Here is a 6,659-nt window from a genome sequence, read left to right on the forward strand (position 1 = left end):
AGTAATAACTGGATAAAAGGGACAGACAGCACAGTAATACCTGGTTAAAGGTGACCGTCAGCACAGAAATATTTGGATAAAAGGGACGGTCACCACAGTAATACCTGGATTAAAGGGACAGTCGCCACAGTAATACCTGGATAAAAGGGACAGTCACCATAATAATACCAGGATAAAAAGGACAGTCACCGCAGTAATACCTGGATAAAAGGGACAATCACTAAAGTAATACCTTGATAAAATGGACAAATGGAACAGTAATACCTGGATAAAAGGGACAGACAGTACAGTAATACCTGGTTAAAGGGGACAGTCAGTACAGTAATAAATGGGATATAAAAGGGACAGTCACCACACTAATACCTGGATAAAAGGGACAGTCACCACAGTAATAACTGGATAAAAGGGACAGCCAGAACAGTAATACCTGGATAAAATGGAAAGCCACCACAGTAATTTCTGGATAAAAGGGATGGTCACCACAGGAATACCTGGATAAAAGGGACAGCCAGAACAGTAATACCTGGATAAAAGGGACAGTCAGTACAGTAATACCTAGATAAAGGGGACAGTTACCACAGTAATACCTGGATAAAAGGGACAGACAGAACAGTAGGCTAATAAGAGGATAAAATGGATAGACAGCACAGTAATATCTAGATAAAAGGGACAGTCACCACACTAATGCCCGTCAGTTCACACACAACTGTTCAAAGGGCGAACGCTTGCATGAAAAAAGTAGAATTGTCAGTGGGACCGTCAACACAAACCTCTCCCACTCTTCCTTCTCCCTCCCCATTCTCTTCCACTACCCCTTTCCCTCTTCCCTCCCCCCCTCCTCCCTCCCCTTTCCCTTTTCCCGCCCCTACATGTGGACTGTCATTCAGAGTTTTCCCGGGCAGCACCAGGGTTGTTCACACACACACACACACACACACACACACACACACACACATATATATATATATATATATATATATATATATATATATATATATATATATATATATATATATATGTGTGTGTGTGTGTGTGTGTGTGTGTGTGTGTGTGTGTGTGTGTGTATGTGTGTTTAGGTTAGTCACCAAGCCAAAGGTGCCCTAGACAACCTAGGCTCCTAAGAAAACTGACTAAAGTATGTCACCTATTATCTAATGACAAACCAGTATCTTGAAAAGATAGAGTAAACCAATTCAGAAAAGCCGGAATGAGGAAAAGTAATCCATTCTTTAAGTAAATGGAATGAAAGATTTACCAGACTGCCATATTTGTGTGATGTGGAAGCTTGGCGAATGCAATGAGGTCTGTGAGAGGAGGAGGCAATCAACCAATCAATAAATACTAAGTACCATTTGTTTGCACAGAGGTAAAAGAACTCAAACATACTTAACATTTATTTTTTAGAAGCAGAGGCCAATGGGCTGCTTAATCTAGTGCTCGCATCCAGCCTAAACTCGAAGAAGTAATAGCCAAATTGCCTTGTGCAAGAAGAGAGGTTGAAACCTTTTCGGAAAATGGGAGCAGGAGAATTCCAAAGACTGGCAGCAATAGGAAGAACAAGGCCACCGAACCGTGCAGTCCGAGGATCACAGATCTCGGCGGAGGAATTGTGAGAAGAGGTGTCTTGGTGGATATTAAGAGGCAGTCTCAGTTTGGGAGGTGACCAGTTCCTTGAACTTCACGTAATGAAAAAGAGCCTCTCTTTTTCTTAAAGACTTGTGTTTCCAAAGATTTATGTTCTTATAGTCTTCTGTCTTTTAAGCTTTCCGTTTTTTAGTGCGGATAAAGTATTTGAGCAACGAAGATACTACCAACAATCCATGGGAGTTTACAGGTGTTAATGGGTCACAATGAGGCTCAAAAGCCATATGAGTAACCAAGCCTTCGAAGTTGGGTTAATGACTGTGTTGTAAATATAAAATTGTCGTTAAAACTGGCAGCACACAACTATAGAATTTGATGCGAGCGGCAACGGGCCACTTGAGACCCTGATGAGACTACAAAAAGCAAAGTTTAGATGATTTACCGAAAACGATCGCTAATTAAGTTTGAGAGGTGTTTGCGGAAAACGAAATGAACTCTCGTGGTAATCCCACGCAATAGGCGCTTTAACAAACAGTGCCCTTCGTGGTAATCAAACGCAGTCCTTAAGATTAGGCAATTAGTCGCATGTATGAGTGATGTTAATGATTTCTGAAAGGGGATCTGACGTCATGGAACAGTTGAATTTTTTGTTGATTGACTCAAACATTAATTAGTACAGTTAGAGACTTATTTTACGAATTTGGTAATGAATGAATTTATCTCAGATTAGACGAGATGGAAAAGGTTAAAAAAGTAGGCTACATCTTATCTTTGCCGAAAAGAAGCTTAAACGATGCTAATCTGAAAATGAAAAACAGTCTGGAAAAGCAACCATTTTCCCGTTGACATTCGATCCTCCACTTTTACTTTTATAAGATTTTTATCACTCTCCATGTTTTGAACTGCATTTTGTTAGTTATTTCTCTCACCTTTCAACTTTACTTTTTTCTAGTTTTGTTTTGTAAAGACAATGCATAACGCAACCTTTACATAATAAAGTTAATGATTCTTCTTGGTTTTTTCCCAGCACAAAAGAAAATTTTTACTGTATAATCAATATCAATTATATACGGGATATGTTTGATAACTCTTGCGACTATTAATTTTTACTGTAATTTAGGTTGCTGAAATAGAGGTAACGCCCTTATCTAGTACAGGTCGCAATAAAATGGTTCAACTTAACCGTAGCCCTGAGGTCGATCGAGAAAGTAACCAGCCTGTATTTAATAGGTTTGTTAAAGTTTAAATGGTGGTCCGTTGAAAATACCATGTAATGATATAGCGCCACGCATAAATTAGGCAATTACACGTTATTATGGGTAACGCTAATCATTTCTGAAAGCGGAAATTGGTGTCATTAAACGGTCTGATTTGTCAAAAATAAAATCTGACTTTTGTCATTATAATCATCAGCTTATTACTACGAAATGGTTAGCAACGGCTAAATTAATTTCAGAATCAAAGGAGTCTGGTTACCTATGCTTATTTACGATTTTTTTTGTTTATTTATCCATCTGCATAGTGTAGAAACTACCAGTTTCTTTTTCCCAAGATATATATCTTTATTTATAATAGCAGCAATGACCTTTTACCTTCTGGATTACCAAACACATTCTGGATGTGTCCATCACTACGACCTCAGTACCCAAGTGAAGAAACCACTGAAGGAACCACAACTCCCGTGTAGGACCCGAACCCATGCACGACAGTCTGAGCTGATGTAAGATAATGATGATCGCATCCTAAACACATACATATGCACACACACAAATGTATATATATATATATATATATATATATATATATATATATATATATATATATATATATATATATATATATATATATATATATATATATACACACATATATATATATATATATATATATATATATATATATATATATATATATATATATATATATATATATATATATATATATATATATATATATATATATATATATATATATATATATATATATTATATATATATATATATATATATATATATATATATATATATATATATATATATATATATATATATATATATATATATATATATATATATATATATATATATATATATATATATATATATATATATATATATATATATATATATATATATATACTGTATATATGTGTGTGTGTGTGTGTAGGTGTGTATAAATTTATATAATCATATATGTGTGTGTATGTATATATGTGTGTAAATATACAGTAGTTATATATATACATTTGAAAGGTAGGAGCGTGTATGTGCTTAATTTCTTCAGGGAAGGATAATTGCGACTAAAAACAAACACGGGAATTATATTCATGAAGAGAAATATTCAGTGTACTTTAACTACTTCTACCTAACGTTTCCAGAGGCCGTGTAATAGTGTTTGTTTTAAATAACTCCTAAAATAACTGATGGATTTCCATGATATCAAAGCAGGGAGCGCCTCATACAATGGCTTAATTTTGGGAAATACTGTGCATTGCCAATTACGTTTCATTAACTTTTTTACTTAAGAAAATGAGGCTAAAGCCAGTCTTAGCCACCCACACATTCGCAAAAGTGATGACGTCCCTCAGTGACGCTGGTATAACGTTTCTTCCCCTGTACCTACCATCCCCCGAATTGTTAAACGCCTGTTTAACTCCATAGATAATTGTCATATGACCTACCCCAAGCAATACGAAATTCTTTGTCAGTAAAAGTTCAGCATACCTGGTAATGTGATTCGTGACTTTAGACTTTACCTAAACACAAGACCAACCTTTTATATCTTACCCACTCACTTACATTGAAGATCAAGAATGAGACTTATGACAGGAGACGAAAGAAGCCATGCTAACCCTACACTTCGCACTTCAAGCGAGTGTTGGTAAAGCAATAGAAATATAGTTTTCTTTAGGTTAAGCCGTAGGACTCATTCTTCCATACAACACAGGTTACTCGATACATCAATTGCCAGGAAGAAAATGACAGAGAGCATTGTTTGATATAATTTATCATATCAATTTCACCAGAGAGAGTACCTTGAATTCCTTAGAAGGTAGACTTCTAAAAGATGTTTCATATAAGGGCATTGACATCGGCCATTTGATAAATTTTGAAATCATATATATATATATATATATATATATATATATATATATATATATATATATATATATATATATATATACACATATATATATATATATATATATATATATATATATATATATATATATATATAATATATATATGTGTGTTTGTGTGTTCATACATACATAAGATTTATTATATTTCAACCTATAGTTTTATATATTTATTTACGTTATAAGTACCAGTACCTATTTTTGTTACTTAAAAGGTATGTGACAAATATCATTGCGACTTTGTCACTGGAATTATACCAGACTTCAATTAATGAACCAATCAACCTTACTTTGAGAAATCCATTGACATTGTCTACATGCCAAGCTGATATACTCGTATCAAAGTATTCATTAGCTTTGCTTTTCCAAAATAATGTTATCACCAATTGCTGGAAAGCATAGATATATGAGGGATAAAAAAAAAAACAAGAAATGGACACTTATACATTTTACTCATCATCAGTCTCAAGGAAAAGATCGTTTTCCTCGTCACTATCAATGTTGATGATGACCGGATCTATACTGTCTTGAATATTATCTGAAAGCCAGTAATCATCTTCAAAATATCTTGATCTCCTGACAGCGCCAGCCCACGTCTCCCCTGTTACAGCAAGCCTGGCCTCTTCAAGCCTGGCAAAGAGATCAGCACGGGTAAACCGCTGCAACGAGGAGCGCACCTGTCGTTTCATACAGCCCCACACCTGCTCGATGGCGTTGAGCTCAGGATGGGCAGGGGCAAGCGAACCACTTCATGGCCCCATTCACGGATTATATTATCCACAATGTAAACTGGTCTCGGCCGGTTGCCCCTGCATATCTTTAGAAGCTCAGGGCGTGTTGCGTGAGCTGGATACTGTATTTTTCGAGACCTGAGCCAGTTAACCAAATCCTCCTTTTTTGTAGCTGTTGTTGGGCATCGGCTATCTCCTGTCAATTGTCTATGGTATGGGGCGTTATCTAGCACCAGCACCGAAGGATCCTCAAGCGACGGCAGGAGCTGTGATGTTAGCCACCGAATAAATATCTCTGAATTCATTTCTCCATGGTAGTCGCCGGTTTTATTTTTCGCAGGGAAGCATAAAAATGAATTTTCTACAAAACCTTTAGCTGTACCACCTGCTACCATCACAAACCTCTCTCCTTCTCCTGGTGGCACTGGTGACAGATTGAGAGGTGTCCACCCACTCCTTGCTATGTTGCATTCTCGTCGTAAACCACGTCTCATCGACATACACTACTTCTCTTTCTTCATCACGATGTTGCTGGAGGGATCGTAGAGCATCAACTCGGCGGCAAACGACGTCCGAAGTTTCTTTCCTTAGGTACATTTTCCGCTGGGATGTTTTGTACTGGAAACCCATGTTATGGAGGATTCGCCATACTGCCTTCTCAGATGTTTCTTCAGGAATGATATTTAGCATTTCAAGTTCTTCCGCTAAAGTGGCAATAGTGAAAAATCGCTTAGCAGCAAACATGCTGTGCACATGTCTCCTAATGGAACCAACGGTGAAGTTGTCAAAGACCAGAGGCGACGTATTTGATGATGCAGGTGGTGTATCAGGTGGATGAGGATTCTTTCCACGGCTCACCAACACTCGGACAGCGTTCAGAGTCATCCCCATACCATCAGCAACTCTTTCACATGGCCTGTAGGAAAAAAAAAATACATTTAAATAAACAAATATATATATATATATATATATATATATATATATATATATATATATATATATATATATATATATATATATATATATAAATATATATATATATATATATATATATATATATATATATATATATATATATATATATATATATATATATATATATATATATATATGGCTAGCAGTATATTGCAATATATCATGTACTTATTAAAGTCATACTTTTCTTACCGATTTATACTAATTTTCAGGCGGTTTCTTTCTTTCTC

The 6,659-nt window shown here is 35.6% G+C and overlaps 1 pseudogene; it reads right to left on the bottom strand.

Moving 5' to 3' along the window:
• Positions 1 to 4,845: 4,845 nt before the first annotated feature.
• The window catches only part of LOC136844259 (uncharacterized), a 2,888-nt pseudogene continuing 1,074 nt past the window's right edge, over positions 4,846 to 6,659 (bottom strand).

This window comes from Macrobrachium rosenbergii, chromosome 12 (assembly GCF_040412425.1).
Source record: "Macrobrachium rosenbergii isolate ZJJX-2024 chromosome 12, ASM4041242v1, whole genome shotgun sequence".
Lineage (NCBI taxonomy): Eukaryota > Metazoa > Arthropoda > Malacostraca > Decapoda > Palaemonidae > Macrobrachium > Macrobrachium rosenbergii.